The sequence below is a fragment of the Lycorma delicatula genome, chromosome 9 (genome assembly GCF_047948215.1).
Source record: "Lycorma delicatula isolate Av1 chromosome 9, ASM4794821v1, whole genome shotgun sequence".
NCBI classification, from domain to species: Eukaryota; Metazoa; Arthropoda; class Insecta; order Hemiptera; family Fulgoridae; genus Lycorma; species Lycorma delicatula.
The window spans coordinates 71,442,613-71,463,917 of NC_134463.1; the positions used below are offsets into that span (position 1 = coordinate 71,442,613).

Sequence of the window (21,305 nt, forward strand, 5' to 3'; positions counted from 1 at the left end):
AATGTAGAAGTATATAGTTTGTTATATATATATGCGCATGTGTTAAGTGTATTTATTTTTTTAATTAAAGACATAGTCCTTTTAAAATAAATTGTCCGAATTTAATCTTAATGAATGTAACATTTTACAGTGGGGGAAAATTTCACTAAAAATGTGTTACAGCATAATTTAACTAGGAAATCTTTTCCAGCCCACCGGGCTGGTCTAGTGGTAACTCACCGCAAAGCAGCTGATTTCGAAGTCCGAGAGTTCTAAGGTTTAAATCCTTGTGAATGTAGTTACTTTTATTTATTACCGTACCCAAGAATCTGTTTTTTTTATTTTATATATATATATATTTCCATTATTAGAATTCGCGTTAAATAAAAGCAGTTTTAACAGTGTGAAGTTAAACACGTATTGTTCCTTAGAATTATCCGATTCAATTTGTAAGTCTCATCTAATTATATTGCCACATCTTACTAAAAACGTATGAGTTGCTCTCACTTTGCCAGTAAATATACAATAACGATTCGTCTTGGTTGTATAAAATAAAAATAAAAAATTCACAGTTACGGAGTTGTATAAATTTGAATAAACAGAATGCCCATTCTGTTTGTACGTGTAAGAAAAGTGTAACGGAATCCGGCTTTATCTAGTAAGCACTGAGGTTGAAATTTTTTGTTAGGATTGCTAGAAAATTTGTACAGCAGTAGGATTGAAAAAAAGGGTCCATTGATTAGTGAATATTTGTCTGTTAAGAACGCTAGCTAGCAATTGAGAGTATTAGCATTTGAGCGCAAGAAGTGATAATGTTGTAATCAACAACCTTCTTATAATTAAAATCGACCTTCTTATAATTAAGAAGGTCGATTTCTGTGGAGGAATGGTAGCGTCTCGGCCTTTCATCCGGAGGTCCCGGTCTCGAATCCCGGTCAACCATGGCCTTTTTCATACGGTACAAAATTCCATCGGATTGAATGGCAGAAGCGTCGTTGTCCGTCATCCGTTTTATTGTTTTTTTTTTGTGTTTTCCTTGTATTCGGTCAGTGAACACTAGGTGAAAAAATAACTAAACTTGGTATCTTAATATATTATCCATCAACCTAGTTCGTCTTTACAAGATTCTGCCACAAACTCCTCTTCTCTACTATTCGTTTACATGCCTATTTATTCCACTTTTATCAATCTACCTTATTCTCATCCTGTAACACCTCATTCAACGATTATCTATTATGAGTCATTATGAATGTCTCCGCTGTTATCCATTATTCATAATGACAGGACGTTAAATCGACACAATTTTAAACACATGATCACTGTTATATTTTACATACGTTACATATGACAACAAAGTCTTATTTATTAAGAATATAATATACATTTTTAAGTTCCTGATGATTGAATTCTATTCCGAAAGCGCTTGAACGCATAAAAATATTGTTGGCAAGTGGATTTGTAATTATTAATTATATAATCATACCAACGGGCCATGTTTGGTAAAATTATCATCAGTAAGTTATATTCAAATTAAAATTAGGACAACCAAACTTATACGAAACTTTAAAAAAGTAATTAAATAAGAGGGTTGGCGCGCGAGGTTTTGTTGTGTGTGTGTGTGTGTGTGCGCGCGTATGTAAAAACATTTTACATATAAAATATTGAAATATAATTTACAATATAATAAATATCATTAAAATAAACAAAGTTGAAAAATTACATTAAAATAATGATTAAACTAGAAGGTACATGAATTTTTAAAACAATTAAACCCCTATGATTAAAAAAAACGTTTCATTATTAAAAATTAAAAAAGAAAAATGAAATACGCGTAAAAGAACCCGGTTTAAAGTTTAGATAAGATAAAATGAATTAAAGAAAGGACTTAGTTTTCATCAATGTAATAGAAATTCGTAAATCTGCGTTAATTCTAGTAGATTAATTTTTTTGCACGAAAACCCTTTTTGCTTGTGCCAGTCTGCTTTTGATCTTTTTACTTCGTCCATCCTTTGTAGTTTTACAAGTAATTAAGAAAATTCTGCAGTTTCAGATATAAATAATTTGTCATTTTTCATTGCTTTTTTTAACCTTTTATTAATAAATGATTAACAGTATAAACAGAGTAAAAGAAAAAAAAAAAAAAAAAAATATAAAGACAAACTCCCCGTACTGTATTCTTCGAAATTGCCGGCCAAGAATGTCATAAAATCATTAAAAGATGTCTTTATAAAACTATAATGAATATGATTACATAAATTGGTAATTCGAGTATAATAACGAGCAAAATACGGAGTGTTTATAAAAGAACTCTTCAGTTTCAAATATTATATAAACAGTATTATATTTAAAGTATTACTTACGTGAGTCTATATTCTAAAAGGGTAAATTTTTTTTTGTGTTCAGTACATTTCGATATGTGCATGATTTGTTGCCTTGCACTCGTCCAGACTCGCCAGCATGTCGATGTTGTAATGGATGCTACTGCCGCAATAGCCTCTCCCGTTGGTGGTTGATGTCACGGATTTTCTCCGAATAAATAATGTTTTTATAACTTACTTATTATACGTACTTACATATTAACGCCACCGCAGTTACAACTTTATTTAAAAACAAAGTAGTCAATTGGATTTCGGTGGAAAATGGGTTTAACATAGATTCAAAACAGTCTCTTTATTAATTTTATTAAATGGTTATTTATATTTATTTATTTTATAAATATAATTGAACCAAACTTAATCTACGCTCGCTAACCTTGACTAATTAACACCGTAATTTTTTGAGTATTTATTTAATAAATTCAGTAATTATTGCAATTATTTACTATTTAAATAATCAAAACACTCCTGTTAATTAACACTCCGATTGACTACTTTGTTTTTAAATAAAGCTGTAGCTGCGGTGGCGTTAATACGTAAGTACCGAATCATGTTGCTCGAAACTATCAATTAAGCGACGAATTATTGATTCCGAGGGTGCATCTCTTAACGTTGAAACATTGAAAAATTTCTTGCTGCATTCTAACAAATGAATAGTTGTTTTCAAAGTAAAAATGAAGGATTTCAGTGGGTTGTGTTTTCAGACTACGGACGACGACTTCTAAAACCTAGGAAAAAAAAATTATTAATCAAAAACGTTATTTTTACTGGTCCAAATCCCGTCGTTTCTTATGGGCCACGCGTTACAAAAAACAGACAAAATCTACCAGTTATTTTATCGATGTACGATATTTACGTTTGTGCTCTTTGATGACAAGAGTATGCTAATTTTTGCAGGATTACTTGCAAATATTGATTTTCAATTATTTGCATGTCGAATATTGAATACTTAAGCAGTAATGTTTCTCCCTTTTTTTCTTAGTCCCTTCACCTAAATGTATCAAGTTTTTTTCGTAAATGCTTATTCTTTGAACATTTTCCTTTTGTATTCATTAAAAACTGTTTTTTGACTCGCTTAATCTATACTGCGGAAGTTTTGTTATTGGGCAGCGAGTGTTAACCTTCTTGGTTGTTCGCTCTGTATTAAGAAAAAAGAAAAACAATTTAATCGATAAGGAATTTTTGTAAACTGAAGTTTTTGTTGTAGAATAAGTTTTTACTCTTTTGTAATAGAGAATTTAATTAAACACAAACTGATAATATGTACTGAATTCTTGGAATAAATAATTCGTTTATCACTTTTAAGAAAAAAAATCAATTAGATTTAATGATATATAATGAGAGATTGGGTTTTTCTGTCGAACCTATTCATTTATTTTCATTATTTGTAGTTTTATATATATATATATATATCGATTATTTTATATTTGTTAGCATATTCAATTTTCAATTTAATTAAAAATGTATGTCCGTTGTTCCACAGATAATTTTCTACATGTGTAATTTATAAATTTAAAGTTGAGATTTCCAGATTTCTTTTATCATTACTTTTAAGTAGAATAAAATTTCGTGGTTACCGCCCTTTACGAACTTGATGACATACATAACGTGGCCTGGTATTCCGGAAGACATGTTGACGCCCAATTATTGAATCACTCCCTCGCTATTAATACTTGTATTAATGAATTTTATTGTTGAACTTTTCGCGTTTCGTTGAATATGAAATGCGTTGCTTAAGGAATTTCTCTTCAATTCGTCTTATGTAATTTATAACGTTTAATTATAACAATTGTGAATTATGTAATTCTTTTGTAGTGTATTGGTTTTTTCGAAAGTTTTATTTTATTTTTTATTCTACGTTCCTGCTATGGATTGTTAATTAAAATAGTGATTTTTCTCCATTTATCAGCATTCTATACCGTTTACTCTTCTCTCAACGATTTTGTGACTACTGCTTAATTGTGACATTTGTTTATAATTGAATTTTTTTTGACAGAAAAAAAATTATAAAAAATTAAGTGTCTTAAATTAATTTGGAAAAATATGGTATTGTACTATTAAATAATGTTAGAAAAAATCTCTGGGAAGAAAGGAGAGCTAGTGTTTAAATTTCTAAAAAAATACTTTATAAATTTTAGATATAAGATGACAGTAAATAATGTTATCTTATATCTTAAATGTCGATTATGATTAAATGTCGAGAAAAACTCGAATTTTTTTAAGGTATATATTTTTTTTTCAGTTACTCAATTGGTGAAAGGTGTACCACAGAATTTTGTGAGATTACCAAAGAAATATAACTATTGATAGTCAACTTTAAGAAGTGTAACAGTCCGGTGATCTGAGCTTTTTCTTTGATTACTCTGCGTGGAGTAAGTTTTTAAGTGCAGTAGTGGAATCTGATCTTAAGTCCCACTCAGTACAGTTGGTTGGCCGTTAGTGTGTTTATACAATTAAAGCGTACGTGATAGAAATGCTTTTGACTAATTTCCGACGACATAACATCTTCTAGTCATTTGATAAATATTAAACAATTAAATTGTAAACAATCCATTTTCTGCGTATTTGGTACTACAGCCCGAGCATGTTACGCTATATCCACTTATAATATAGTATTTCTTTAGTTAGATTTTAATATATATTTTATTAGGAATCTTTTTTTGTAACATCTTGACGGCAACAATATAAATTACTTCTAGACAGTAATTTTAGGTTCCCACTCTTCCCGGTCTCTCTGATACCTTTTCTTTTACTTTTTCCTGTTTTGCCTCAGGTAATGACCGTTCATATATTACTTCAGTGGATAAATGAGGATGTTATGTATGAGTGTAAATGAAGTGTAGTCTTGTACATTCTCAGTTCGACCATTCCTGAGATGTGTGGTTAATTGAAACCCAGCCACCAAAGAACACCGGTATCCACGATCTAGTATTCAAGTTCGTGTAAAAATAGCTGGCTTTACTAGGACTTGAACGCTGGAACTCTCGACTTCCAAAACAGCTGATTTGGGAAGACGCGTTCACCACTAGACCAACCCGGTCGATAACAAATGTGCCTAAGAAAAGTTAGACCTTAATTAGGCGAAATCTCGAATTGTTGAGTGTGACCTTGCTCTACAGCTTTACCCTATTTTACCTTTTAAGTTGAAAATTTAATGGCATCAATGCCCTATATATAGAAATAATTTGACCAAGTTTGGTCAAAATGGTTTCAATAGTTGTTGAGATATAAGGTGATTTAGACTGCAACACCAAACACATATTGGTGTATGGCTTATTACGAATATCCGGAAATTTTCTATCCGGTTTTTTTTTTGGTTTTTTAGGTGTAAAAACGTCAAGATCCGAAGAAAACCGCATATGCCCAAGTTGTACCGATTACAATACTTTCCCTTCTACAGTTATAGCGCGCTAGACAGGAAAGTAAAAAAAGAGTTTTAGTTTGAAATTCAGTTGATGTTAATTATGATTTAATTCTTTATCAAGAGTCAATATTAGATTCCAGTAGTATGGATGTGAAATATCGTACATTAAGAAAATGCGAGAAAGAAAGGCCGGAGACATTTGAAATGTGGGCGCATAGAAGATTGTAAAGATTAAATGGATAAAATGAAAAATTAGGAAAAAATGTGGAGAGCGAAAGAAAATAGAGGCTTAATTAAAACAATTCCGAATAGGAAAGCCGGTTGTCTAGGATGTATGAGACGAAAAGGATTGGTTAAAACAGTGCTAGAAGGGTTAGTAGAAGGTGCAAAAGGAGAAGTAGGAAAAGAATAAACAGATGAACGAATTAATAGACGATGAAAATTATCATTTATCTCAAAAATCTAGTTGGGATTGAAAGAGAGCAGAAATTGATTTGGTTCAAGGCATCTGTATCAGAAAGATAACCGTGTTATGGAAATAAATATTACTTAAAATATAATTTTTTTCAATTTTCCAGTCTTAAAATACTTTTAAGATCCATTTAATAACTGAAAGATATTTTATACGTTGTATAACATAAAATTGCATGATTGAAAGTTGTTATATTCTATCAGTGCAATCTGATTATCCCTTGAAATTTTAGTTAGATATTTGGCGTAAATTTAGTTTCAAAGGATGATTCAAATTATTATTTTTTAAACAATAATTCTAGTACTTGCAATAATTCGTAATTCACCCATTGAAAAGTGATTTTTTTTTTAAACTCTTACAGTAGGTTTTGTAGGAACATTCATACATACATACATACATACGTAGAGTAAACCACAATAAGTTTGTCCTTGAAGCGTTTCAGGCGGAAATTTAAAATTTTCGTTGGTGGGGGTGTGCATTCGTTTAGTTTCTTCTTCTTTGCCGTAGTATGTTTGATACTGCCTGTATTAGTGTGTGTGTGTGTTTGAATGTATTAGTTTTGTGAAAAAATCTTTTTTTTGTTTACGAAAATTATCGGCGTCGTTACAATTTTTGAATTTTTACATTTTTTGTTAACGGATTCCTTTTTTTAGTTTACAATAAGTTTAACGTAAGGTAGTACTACAATTCCCCTTTGTTATCATGAAAGGTGAAAGAAGTGGGGTATACAAGAACAAAAAATTGGGAATGCGTAAACTTATCCATAACCAGATGAGAGAAGTCATCCTAATAAAGCCAGATATTTTTACATGGATTTGAATACTAGATCGTGGATACCGGTGTTGTTTGGTGGTTGGCTTTCAATTAACCACACATCTCAGGAATGGTCGAACTGAGAATGTACAAGACTAACACTTCATTTACACTCATACATATCATTCTCATTCATCCTCTGAAGAATTATCTAAACGGTAGTTACCGGAGGCTAAACAGGAAAAAGAAAAGAAAAAGATGAGAGAAGTCAACCCACCGGGTTGGTCTAATAGTGAACGTGTCTACCCAAATCAGCTGATTTGGAAGTCGAGAGTTCCAGCGTTCAACTCCTAGTAAATTCAGTTATTTTTAGACGGATTTGAATACTAGATCGTGGATACCGGTGTTCTTTTGGTGGTTGGGTTTCGATTAACCACACATCTCAGGAATGGTATAACTGATAATATACAAGACTACTCTTCATTTACACTCATACATATCATCCTCTGAAATATTATCTGAACGGTAATTACCGGAGGCTAAACAGGAAAAAGTAAAAAAGACTAGAGAAGTCGTGTTTAATATTTTCACCGACAAAGGAGGCATAAGGCGGGACCGATCCTTCTTAAAGAAATTCAGAAACGTGTGTCGCCGAAGCTACGGGAATTTTACTGTATGCAAAAAAATTTTAACGAAGCAAAACTAATCTCGATAAAGGCATTAAGCACTCACAAAAAGAAATCGAAACACTAAAAAAAAACTGAAACGTCCGTGGGTAACTTTGATAAAAGTATCATTCGTGAAACGATTTATAACTTTCACATTGATAAAGGTGAACGCGATACTCTTCGGTCGCTATTACCGGTCGTAAAAGAGAAAATAAGTTTTCAAGGAAACATTTGGTCGTTACGGCGCATATCATTGGCATTGAGTTCAAATGGAAAAAAAAAGCAGATAATAGAAAAATTTTAGTAGAAAAATTAAAAAAAATCGAAAACTGAGGCAACGTTAGTTAAGATAAAGAGTGTCGTAACCAAAACAGACCTATAATTTACACGGACGAATCGTATATACATGCCAATTATATCAAACTAATATCGTCGAGTGACCGCTCTTACCGCAACGTTGCTACTCAAATTTCTAAAGACAAGCGGCTTGCATTGTTCATGCCGGTTCTGAAAATGGTTTTGTCAAGAAAGCGCTTCTTATATATTTAAATTTGTGAGTGAGAGAGAGAGCTCGGCCCGTAGTCTTAGTATTCTCACGTATGGATCGGTTGTTCTCATGAATGGATCGGTTGTTCGCAAGGATAATTTTCCAACCTCATAAAATAATTTTTCGGACCAAATGCATATTCTTTTACAGTAAAATCAACAAATAAATATTTTAGGTCAACAAATGTGTCTTTATTTTTTGATTTCCCCAAATATTTCTCAGTACAACCCTCACTACTCTGTTAAACAGCCCTGGCGCCATATAATCATTTAACTGATGGTACTAAAATGATAAAACGTGCAAAAATATTTTACTGAAGACGTTTTTCGAAAAAGAAAAGAAATTGTGTATACATTACGTTATACGTGATACATTGTAATATTTTTCATAATCCTCTTAGTCTTAATGCATATATTTTTCTAACCCGGATGTGACGTACAAAATTCATTGCATGGTCTCTTCCGTCAACACAAATTGTTACATTCTTAGAAATCTCTCATTCTTTAGCTATCAATGTGACGTAATTTACGGATAGCTTCCAGTAGAAAAATTTAAAGCTAGTAAAATTTGCAACAACTTCGTTCAGGAACGATTTTTTTTTTTTAAATATGAGTGAGTTTTTTTTGTCTTACTGTGGTTAATAAAAGTTATGGCAATTGATAACATTAAAAGTAAATACAATTTGAAATAAATTTTGTGGTAATTATTTTTTTTAGTTTCTCTTCTAGTATTTGATAAAGATTGCTAAACAGATTCCTGGTGATTTATTTATAATAATAATAATAATAATAATCATCATTGTTTTAGTAATTTTAGTATTTTGTTATGTTTTTATTGTAATATACAATTAATGAAAGCCATCCATCAATAGTGTTCCTTTAATGCTAAATTGCAAGATTTTATTCGATATGCTAATAATCTTGAAATTGCGTAATTGTTTAATGTTTTGAGCATCACATAATTAAGAACTATTTATCTAACGTTTGCCAATTTATTTTTTCTTAGAGTTCTCTTTTTCTCGGCGGGTTAATTATTAATGCGATTGGAATTTGCTTGTTTTTTTTTTTAACTTTATCGTCGCCTGTTATATTTTTTAGTTGTCCGAAATCTTACGTACTATTTTTAATTCGAAATGATAAAAAAAAATCTTATCCTAAGTTCCCCGAAAAATTATTCTTGATTATTCCTTCTTTTGACAGATAAAAAATAAAGTTTAAATATTTTAGGAAAAATTAAAATTTACTTTATAAAATGTTTGCTAATTTTTAAAAGACGTTAACTACGTACAACAAATATCCCTCCCGACTCCATTACTCGGTTATATTTCTTGATTAGACTGAAATAAAAAAAAAAGTATATATATATATATATATATATAATATTGAAATAAAAAAATATCGAGATTCATATTCAATAAGGATTTAAAAGAACACGATAAATATATTATAGCATTAATTCTAGAATGTTAACGTACACCTTATTCCTATTAATATAATGATTCTTGTCAGGTGATTTATTAAAAAACGTTCTGCCTTCATGTCGAATTAGCTTTTTTTCGGTTAGCCTCCGGGACTACATTAAGGTATTACTTCACAGGATGAATGAGAATGATATGTGTAAATGTAAGTGCAGTCTTGAACAGTCTCAGATCAACCGTTCCTGAGATGTGTGGAAAATTGGAACCCAACCACCAAAGAAGACCGGTATCCACGATCTAGTATTCCAAGTCCGTGTAAAAATAGCTGGCTTTACTAGGACTTGAACGCTGGAACTCTTTTTTTTTTTTTGAAACTCCCAGAGCGATCGGTGCAGCCGTAAAGCATTGCCTCAATCGCTCCGGAGTATCGTGGCAGCAGATTGGTCCACCCTAACTTGTCTCCCCCTAGAGATTCCTATCGGGATCATAGGAACAGTCTGACTTCCGCTTCTGGATAACCGAGATGCCCCTCCCCAGGAGAGCTGCCCTTCCCGGCCCTTACCTACTAGGTTCCAGGCATGCATTTCGCATGCCTTTCCCCTCAACACGCCGTCTCATACCATCAGGGTCCTCCGGTAGCCTCATATTAGCATCACCAATGTATCGGCTAAAGAAGTTTAATTAGGTAATAAATCAATAAATTAACGTTGCTTTTATCACTTTTAAAGTTATACCCGTTTCATGTAACGGTCAAATCTATTATATTATGTGCGATAAGGTACAAGTGTGTGAAGTACTCGTGTCAGCACTGACTATGCTTAAAACAGTTATCAAATTTTGAGTAGCGACTCTTTTTAGTAGGGTTACATTAAAAAGACAAGACGGCTCTTGTAAAACGTAATTACAGAATTTAATATTATTACTGAAAAGCCTGCCCTTAATAAATTAACGAAATACTGGAGGTGATTGATTACCTTTTTTGATTTCTCTTTGGCGTAATGTAATATTTACATTAGACTCATCTTCCTCTCTAAAAAAATAAATTAAACGTATTAATTTTTAACTGCCTAAAAATTAATATTTTCTAGTTGTCCTTAAATTAAAAAGTTTTTGTATAAACTTCAATATTTGGCATTTACAAAAAAAAATTATTAAAAGATACTTATAAAAATTAAATATCATGTAATACTTTTTTAATAAGCTGAATAAGTAAATAAAGTAATTAAAAGGCTTCATTAATAAATATTGAAAATTAAAACACTGTAACGAGTCCGTTAAAGACAATCTTTTTAACTGCTATTGTTCACTGCTATTGCTCGTAAAACAATTCAGTTGCTAATGATTTTGTTGAGAGTTATTATACTACAGGTGTTCCATAAATTTCCAGAAAAATAAACATTTTTTAATGGAAACCTTTTTTTATTTATATAATATGCTCTTCGTACTACTGTCTGTTTGGAAACTCATTTCGATGCATGTCTTCCATGATGAACACGTAACACCATAAGTTTTCTTACATAGAAAAAAATAAATTTTTTTTTATGAAGGCCGTGTCAGAAAAAAAAACTTATATCATCTCAAAGATCGTATCACCAACGCCATTATAAGCGTACTCCAGCTGTTATGCTTGTAATGGCGTTGGTGATAGGTTTCTCCTTGAAATGATTTATGTTTTGTGACTTTTCCTCATACGGCCTTCATAAAAAAATATTTTTTAACTATGAATGGAATTTTTACGGGACACTCTGTATATATTGCACGTAGTGCCGTTATATTTTTAATTGTATTTTTATTTCTAAATATTATTTCGTCCATATAATAATTGTTTCAAATTTCTTTTACTTTCCCGGCTAGAGTTTGATTGTTGCTGTATAGTAGCTGTAGCTGTAAATAGAAAGTATATTATAGATCCAAAATTTCGGTGTCAAGTTTTTTTTTTGCGAATGTCGACGTTTCATAATCCTTGAGTCTAGAAAACGCAAAAAAAACATAAATTTTCGGAAATGTAAATTCGTACATACGTGTATTGGCCTGTATTTTGTGTAATATTTCTGGATTGGCTGGACGTAAATAATTTAATAATGGATAAAAAAATTCTATACATAAGCAAGGGGGCGCATTGCTCCCTCCAAAAAACTAGGGTCCCGTTTTGGCGTATTCCTGCTAGCCCATAAGGTGCTAGTACCGAAAGGACTTCAGCGGACGGTTTGAAGGGGAATCACGCCGGCAGCACCCGGCTCAAAAAAGCTTAATCTCCCACGGTCAGACCCAGTAATCAATTGAAAACGCTGGTACAAACGGATGAGAACGCAAATCACCAAATCCGTCCATAAATAAAACTTAAAACTTATAACCGACATTAAAAATACTCCTTGAAACACGCCCGATTACAGAATCATACAGCAGCAAGGGACATTGTCCAGGCTCTGCTATTCGTAGGGAGAAATGGTGATACTCCCGCCACTCTTGTATTCCTTATACATAGGCCCCATTGATAGCATTAAATTTTAGACAAAATTAAAAACGGGATGGAGGGGTATTTTTTGCCATTATGAATTTTTGACGTTTTGTATACTGGTCGTTGAAAGATTAGCTCTGTTACGATGAAAGTATTAATAAAGTTATTTAAAATTCAATGTTTTAAGACTTACAAAATTATTTATATACAGTGTCCCATATCTCGAAAGCTTGTTAACCAAAAAGTTTAAATTTGGCAAAAATATTTGGTTATATATATATATATATATATTATTTCAGCTTTGGACTGATGCTCCTCGTCTGCGAGGAGCATCAGTGTACTCGTAACTCCCCCCCCCCACAAAACAAGAGATCCACATACAGAGTGTCCCGGGAAGTGTTGGTGGTCCTATTTAAGGAACCGATTCAAGGCATCAAAATAAAAAGAGTTCGTACGGACAAATGCCGTATTTTGTTTCTTTTTCCGTCTGCCCGCCATTTTCTGTTTTTTTTTTTTTTTTTAAATTAACATATTTATGTCTTAAGAACGGATTGAGATATTTTAGTGTACGTACTCAACAATATCTAAATCATTGATTCTCAAACTTTTTCTCCCACCGCCCACATTGAGAATCAAAAATTTTATAGCGCCTTTGAAATTTTTAAACTTACCATCTGTTAAAAATAATAATTAAAATTGCTGTTTTTAAGATGCGCTCTTAAAAACAGTAATTGTTTTTAAACATGGCGTATCCTATTTCTGAGTTGAAACTTACATTTTAATTGAGAGCAATTAAAACGCAATTTAATCATATTTGGAAGTATTTTTATTAAAATTGCTTTCAAAAAAAATTATATTTGTATCTATATAGTTATAATATAACAACAATAGTGATAGAATATGCTATGTCACTATTCCCTTCAATTTTTTTGTACTGGTGTAGTAGGTATTTAATTTTAGTTTGAAATATCAGGAAAACATAATTTTTTCCTTTTTTTTTAATTCCTTTTTTTCAGTCATCGCTTTCCTAGACCGCCTGAACGCCGGTAATTTTCTGTGGGCCTTCTACCGACTTTTCCTGAAGGCCTCCAGCGCCTACAAGGGAACGTTATCGTCCACTTTGAGAACGAATTATCTACGTAATAAATAAGTTTTATTTTTACCTTTGGAAATTAAAAAAATAGCGGTCATTAAAATTGTTTAATCATTAATAATTCCGTTTTGAATGTATAGAATGAATACGTTTTGCTGATGATATGGTGGTACAGGCGGAGAATCCAATTAAAGTAAATGAAATGCTCGATGACTTAAAAGAACCTTGCGAAAGTCAGGGTATGAGGATAAAACAAAATGTATAGTATTAGGAAAAGAGGAGAGGATTGAGATTAAAATAGGATATGACATTTTAGAGCAGGTGAAGAAATTTCACAGCTTAGGAAGCTTTATAACTGATGACCTGACTTGCACAGTAGAAATTAAAACAAGAATATTAAGAAATATGCAGGTATTTAATAAGAAGGGACGACTGCTGTGCGGAAAATTAAACTTAGCGTTAAGGAGAGATTAATAAAATGTTTTATTTGGAGTGTGAGAACTGAAACATGGACGATGAGAAAGGCAGATATAAAACGAATAGAGGCTTTTGAGATGTGGGTGGCGCAGAATGATAAATGTCGGATGGGAAGACCATGTAACAAATGAAGAAGTATTAAGGAGAATCGGAGAGAAGAGAAAAATCTTTAATGTGATTGAATATAGGAAAATAAAATGGCCGGGACATTGTATTAGAAGAATGTGTTTCTTAGTTGATGCGATAAAAGGATTGGTTAATGGAAGAGATTTCAAATGACGGATGGGAATTTGGAAAAGGGAAAGTATGCTAAACAAAGGATAAAATAAGGCGAAGAGCAGCACCCGGGACAGGACTTGCCCTAATGGCAGAACAATATGAATTTATGAACGAAATAATTCCGTAAATATTAGTTTTATCGAATTATGTTATATTGGATAAAACGTTTAGGATTTTGTCGTGAACAAAACGACACATCATTTGGTCAAATAGTTGAGTTATGGCTGAAATTGTTTAAGTGGATTGTAAAAATTTACGCGTAAAAACAGGTTTAAAAATATAGAATGCGTAATTTCCAATCTGCACTCCTACCGACAAGCTGGTAAGGTGGGATACCCTTTTAACTAATTTACTTTAATACAGTATAATTTTGATGATAAAATTATCATTCGATGAAGGAGACCAGATCGAACCCAAATTTGTTACCGAACATTTTATTCTTTTTCACAATTGAACTATGTAAATATTATGTAATTAAGTCATTAATATTTAAAATCCGTAAGGCGTATTTTAAATAAAACTCTATCAAGAGTAATTAACGCTTTTGCCATTAAAAAAAAAACTCGATTTATCAAAACGAAGTGACTTTTTTTTTATCGATCTGATTGAAATAGCTCCACGGTTGATGATAAGTGGGGAACTGCTCGTTCAGAAATTCCCAGACTGAATATGGACGATGTGTAAAGATTATTATTACACGATTAATCGGATCGGAATTTTTGTTTGCACATTCGAAAAAAAATTCAAAAAAAAATTAACAGCATAGTCGTGAATGGAAATAAAACTAAAAAGTCTCTTATTTTTTTCTGTTATTATGATTTTAAATTAACGAAACTATAAAATCATCGAGAAAATAAAAATTTCCTACATATTTGGCTGAGTGGTAGCGTCTCGGCCTTTCATCTGGGGTTCTTTGGTTCGAATCCCGATCAGGCATGCTACAAAAACATGTATTTTTAAATATGGACGTATTTCTACGTCCATATTTCCACTTACAAGCTTCTATGGTGGTTTAATGAATAAATTCATCAAGCAAAATATATATATGTAGATTAAATACACAATATTTATTCCGTTAAATTGATTTTATTTGCTTGTTTTGTGTTTGGTTGAATCGAGTAATATTAATATTATTACTATCAGTTGATTACCACTTTCAAATCGTATCAGTAGTTATTGTACTATTTATATTTAGTCTTTTTCGGGAAACATGTATTCTCTGGTTTCATTTATTATTAAATATCATGTTGATATTTGTTTATTAAATATATTCAATTGTTTTTCGATTTCGTGGTAATATATATATTTATTTATTTTTTTATCCATAAACATTTTAAAAGTAACCAGATTCGTTGTAAGTCAAGAGCCATTCATTAAATTCTAACGACTCTAGTACAGTGATAACGATGGTGTTCAGATCGTATGAGAGGTAAAAAAATATTTATTCGTATTTTGATTCGGTTTTTAAAACATCGGTATATTTGATAATACGATTGATTAACGGCGGTAATTTGTTAAAGTCTTTGGTTATTATTTGTTTTCTCGAAAAGTCAGTACGTTGACATTTTCGAGTTATCGTTTTTATATTATTCGGAATGAAAATTAAGGCGTAAAAATTTATCTAATTTATTTTTTATGCATTTAGTCTACTTTTAAAAAACTGGGAAACTTTCGTAGTTTTATTAAGTCGTAATTATTATTTTTTTTATTAATTTCTACACTTGAAAAAATAAATAAATGAAAATTAACATTCGTAGCAGATAAGCCAATAAAATTTGTAACCAGTCTAAGAACTGATATTATTCTGGTTTTTATTTTATTTCAAAATTTTAAAAAGCGATTTTCGCTAAAATGTTGTATTGTTGCACTTTATTAACGATTTAGGGGGTATTTAATTAATTTCTCCCTTGAAAGTAGTTAAGATTTACAATAGGAATAAGTAAATATTAAATAGAAAATAATAATTATTTTTAAGATCTTTAATAAATGGTCGTTTCTTCTTTATTTATTTGATGAAACTATAATCGGTTGTAAGCAGACTGTTTAAGTTCGTTTTTAAAAAAAAGTCTAAACAGTAATGTTTATGAAATAATAATTAGTATAATTAGTTACTTGAAAGTCCGTAAAGTAAAACAGAGTATTTTTTGGTAAATTGACTTAAAAATTTGATTTTTATGAAGAAGCTTAATAGTCTTTAACCATTTCAAATATTTTTACTTTTCAAATATTTGAAAGTTGTTTTTATTTCATGGAAGATTTATTTTTCTTCCCCAATAAGTAGTCCGGTGTTTGTAAATTTGTTAACCTCTTACCTGTGTGCCGTATTGAGTTGCCATTTTGGGAACTGTATATTTATATAAATAAAAATGTAAATGTTCGTTTGTTCAAAATCTTAAATCTCCTAAAGTCCCTCACCGATTGCTTTGAAATTTTGGCACAACGTTGCATTCGAATACGCATGTGTTTTTATATACCTAAGATGTCACACCTGTGACAGGTAAGAACATGGTTTTTTTGAAAAACAGCGCTATCTGTTGGACGTAAAAACAACACACGCTATACTAAATATTTTACGATTCCATTTCCATGTTTCCGATACGTGTGTCTGATATAGACTATAAAACTACTGAACCGTTTTACGCGCGTAGAAAACGGGAGAAAGGAAAAAATCGAAAAAGGTAAACGGGAAGAAGGGGAAAATGGAAAAAAGAAAAGCGGAAAGGGTGAAAAGAGGAAGGGGAAAAGGGAAATAAAGGAGAGAGAACCGGGGGAAGGAAAGGAGATATAGGGAAAAGGGAATGTGAATGTGGTAAAAATGAAAATGGGGAAAAGGGAAAGGTTAAATTTTATGAAGTTCCGTAATGTTGATTTTGTTAATGTTTTATCAAGCTTTCAATTGTGTTCATTCAATATTCAAATCTAAAATAGTTAGGCATTGTCGGGTCTGCTAGTAGTTTTAATAAGAAAGAACCTCTCTTACGCCTATGTTATGGAAACTATCTCTAATCATTTCTTAATATCCTTTAAGAAATACTTTAAAAATTAAAATCCCGAAAGGATTTGAAAGTAAGGTTGAAAGTGTCATGACTGTTCGACTCAGATTAAATCTCTTATGTCTTTACTGACCAAGAAACAAAATTTATTATGTATTTATATTAGTTTTACTAATAATTCAATGATAGAATTGTTAGATGTACTTTGGAAGGATATACAGTTTTTCAACTCCTCAAATAAAAATCTCACATTTTGTTACTTTTTGTATTGATTGAATATTAAAAATCAGCCTAACTTTTTCTATTATCATACACAGTTTTAAAATTATAATTTATGAACCCTGAAGAAATAAAAAGGTATGAACGTTTAACGTTTAATTTACAAATTTCTAGTTGTTGATTCGGTTGAATCAACAGGTAGGTAGCTTAACTTAACCTGATATGCTCCGTAGCGTGTAGTCCTTGCCATTTTTCACCGTACATGAAGAGATATTAGAAACGCCGTAAAGGAACATTAAACGCTGTACCCGGCGTACAGCGTTTTGAATTTTAACACACCTTTTAAATTTTGACACACCTTCCCAAACTATCCCTGTTCATATTCTCCGTAGAGAGTCGACCTCATAAATTTTAATTATGACCTCACCAAATATAATAAAAAATTTATTATAAAATAAAAAAAAACAACTCCTCTTATCTTTCAGCAAACATTTTACCAGTTTCTATCCAAGACAAACCCAGACGTAGTAGTCTGGGTTTGTCTTGCACAAACCCAGACTACAAAGACTAGACTTGCAAAAACACGGATGGTTCGAAGCAGAATAATTCCGTTGGATGCGCTTTTGTTGTAAATGACAGAACCTATGTTTTTGAGGTACGTGGCATTACGACTGTCTACCTTTTCTTTCTTTTTCCTGTTTAGCCTCCGGTAACTACCGTTTTAGAATTATTTATTTTTTTATCGGTCGGATGACAGTCTTTAAGCACAGCGACGTAGCTCTTACTCATAGGCTACTGGCAGACCAGAAGTTTTGATGATCGTAAGAAATTAAAACGCAGTTTGACTCCAAATTTATGTATAAAAGTTTTTCTCCGCAACTACTTTTGTTTAAAAAAGAAAAAAAAAGGGTAATTATTAAGTTAAAACAGGAACAAGACAAATCCAGAGGATACAATATCATAGTAAGCGTTGTGATACATAGTATCTTCCCGCCCGTCAATCTCAATTGAATAAATAGGGTGAAAGGGAAACTTCGTGTCGCCATAAAATTGTGCGTTGACACCTCCGCAGAGGGAATGTTATACACAGTATTTTATATTTGATCTTTTACAAAGCATAAAGAGTGTTAGTAAGATTTATATTTAAGATTTTACGTACATAATTTTTTTTCCTTTAATTTAAATTATTATTTTTTTATTAATATTTACATATAGTAATAATGCATTTTTAAAAATTATTTTTATATCATGTATATTTTAATAATAAAGCAAGGACAAACTTCTTTCTTATGCTTAACTTGATGCCAGCAGAATTGTCACGTTATAATCTTATTTGGTAGGTGGTAGGTTATCGGCGGTCCATGTGTCCTAATGATGCTGGGGGGACCCCAGAGGGAAACTCCTGTAGAGGAGTAGATATAGGGGCAGAGACTGCTGCCACGACGCCCTCTGGTGACTGCGTATGCTTAATTGCTGAACCGGTTACCAGGAGGGGGTTTAAGAAAAAAAAGGTGGTAGGTTATGTTGCCGGCCTCCGTGGCGCGAGTGGTAGCGTCTCAGCCTTTCACCCGGAGGTCCCGGGTTCGAATCCCGATCAGGCATAGCATTTTAACTTACGCTACAAATCATTCATCTCATCCTCTGAAGCAATACCTAACTGTGGTCCCGGAGGTTAAACACAGTGTTAAGCGGCTGGCCTACCATAGCTCTTGCAGGATTCCTGCTTTTATAAAGAGAAAAAAGGTTCGGGTAATATTTTTTAAAAGAGTTTTTTGTTGGCTTATGCCTACAATAGTAAAAAGAGTGGTATTCGATTATTATCAAACGATTATAAAGAGTTTGGTTATCCGGATGATTTCTCCTCTTGAAATTAATTAAGAGTTGAAAAATTTAATTTTTTTACAGTAATTTTTGTTGCGAGTATTGAAGGTCAAATTCTCTCATTTGTTGTAGAATTACAGCATACTGTAAGCCTTTATTTCGAATACGTCTTGATCGATGACGTTTTACAATCGAGTATTTATTTACAATAAGTACGTCATTTTATTTATATAAAATAAGTTAATAAAATTAGTGACAAGCCAGTAGCTGGGTTCAAGTCCTCAATTTCCTATTCTCATCCGTCCGCTGTCGTAATACAAATACTAAAAAACATATGTGCAACTAAATTGGCAGTTGAGATTATTGTTAAAACTAAAAACCAAAATTATTCCATTATTTAAAATTGTGAACTAACGATATAAATGATGATTAGACTATAAGATGAAAATGATCGTACCTCTCGGTTATGTCTGTTGAGAAATTGTTATTTACACCAAAAGATTCGGTGATTGTGAAAAAATTGTGAGTTATTTAACTATTTTGAAAACTACATTAAGTGATTTAATACAATAAAATATAATGTACTGATTTGGCGACAATACTGAGATCTGAATTTAAGAGAGCATTAAAAGATTTAAATGGCAGAAAGGCTTCTGGAATAGACGGAATACCTGTAGAATTACTGCGCAGTGCAGGTGAGGAAGCTGTTGATAGATTATACGAACTGGTGTGTAATATTTATGAAAAAGGGGAAGTTCCGTCAGACTTCAAAAAAAGTGTTATAGTCATGATACCAAAGAAAGCAGGGGCAGATAAATGTGAAGAATACAGAACAATTAGTTTAACTAGTCATGCATCAAAAATCTTAGTAGAAGAAAGATTAAAGAAAAACAAATCAACATACTTGGCGTTTATAGACCTAGAAAAGGCATTTGATAACGTAGACTGGAATAAAATGTTCAGAATTTTAAAAAAAATAGGGTTCAAATACAGAGATAGAAGAACAATTGCTAATATTTACAGCAACCAAACAGCAACAGTAATAATCGAAGAACATAAGAAAGAAGCCCTAATAAGAAAGGGAGTCCGACAAGGATGTTCGCTATCTCCGTTACTTTTTAATCTTTACATGGAACTAGCAATTAATGATGTTAAAGAACAATTTAGATTCGGAATAACAGTACAAGGTGAAAAGATAAAGATGCTACGACTTGCTGATGATATAGTAATTCTAGCCGACAGTAAAAAGGATTTAGAAGAAACAATGAACGGCATAGATGAAGTCCTACGCAAGAACTATCGCATGAAAATAAACAAGTACAAAACAAAAGTAATGAAATGTAGTAGAAATAACAAAGATGGACGACTGAATGTGAAAATAGGAGGAGAAAAGATTATGGAGGTAGAAGGATTTTGTTATTTGGGAAGTAGAATTACTAAAGATGGACGAAGCAGGAGCGATATAAAATGCCGAATATCACAAGCGAAACGAGCCTTCAGTAAGAAATATATTTTGTTTACATCAAAAATTAATTTAAATGTCAGGAAAAGATTTTTGAAAGTATATGTTTGGAGTGTCGCTTTATATGGAAGTGAAACTTGGACAATCGGAGTATCTGAGAAGAAAAGATTTAGAAGCTTTTGAAATGTGGTGCTATAGGAGAATGTTAAAAATCAGACGGGTGGATAAAGTGACAAATGAAGAGGTATTGCGGCAAATATACGAAGAAAGAAGCATTTGAAAAAATATAGTTAAAAGAAGTGACAGACTTATAGGCCACATACTAAGGCATCCTAGTACAGTCGCTTTAATATTGGAGGAACAGGTAGAAGGAAAAAATTGTGTAGGCAGGCCACGTTTGGAATATGTAAAACAAATTGTTAGGGATGTAGGATGTAGAGGGTATACTGAAATGAAACGACTAGCACTAGATAGGGAATCTTGGAGAGCTGCATCAAACCAGTCAAATGACTGAAGACAAAAAAAAAAGATTTGGCGAGTAACAAATCGTTCATTCGAGAAAAAATAATTAATATGTTATTTTTTCAGTTCAAAATCCAGTAGTCATTTCATTAGCTTACTGCGGTGTTATTGTTTTTCATATTTAAACGTTGGTTATTAGCTTTTAAAAAGGAGTGTGATATAAAAAATAATTCCTGTATATTAGGGATAATTTTTGGTTACATCGATTCAAATAAATTCTTTAATCGGCGCTCCAGTGTGATCAGTTTTTTTTTTTTAAATTGTAATGAGAAACTTTTTGTTTTAAAAATGGATATTTATACTGCAGCATTATTAAATCGTTATTTTTCGTATTTTAAAACCTTTTAAACACTGAAAAGTTTAACTTTTTTTTTTGTTCCTTCGTCTTTAATGATGTTGTGGATGA

At 31.7% G+C, this 21,305-nt stretch overlaps 1 protein-coding gene across 1 annotated transcript in view; it reads left to right on the forward strand.

The window, feature by feature from the left end:
- The window catches only part of orb (polyadenylation element binding protein orb), a 122,831-nt gene that overhangs the window by 13,583 nt on the left and 87,943 nt on the right, over positions 1 to 21,305 (forward strand). The gene's annotated exons all lie outside the window — the stretch shown is intronic.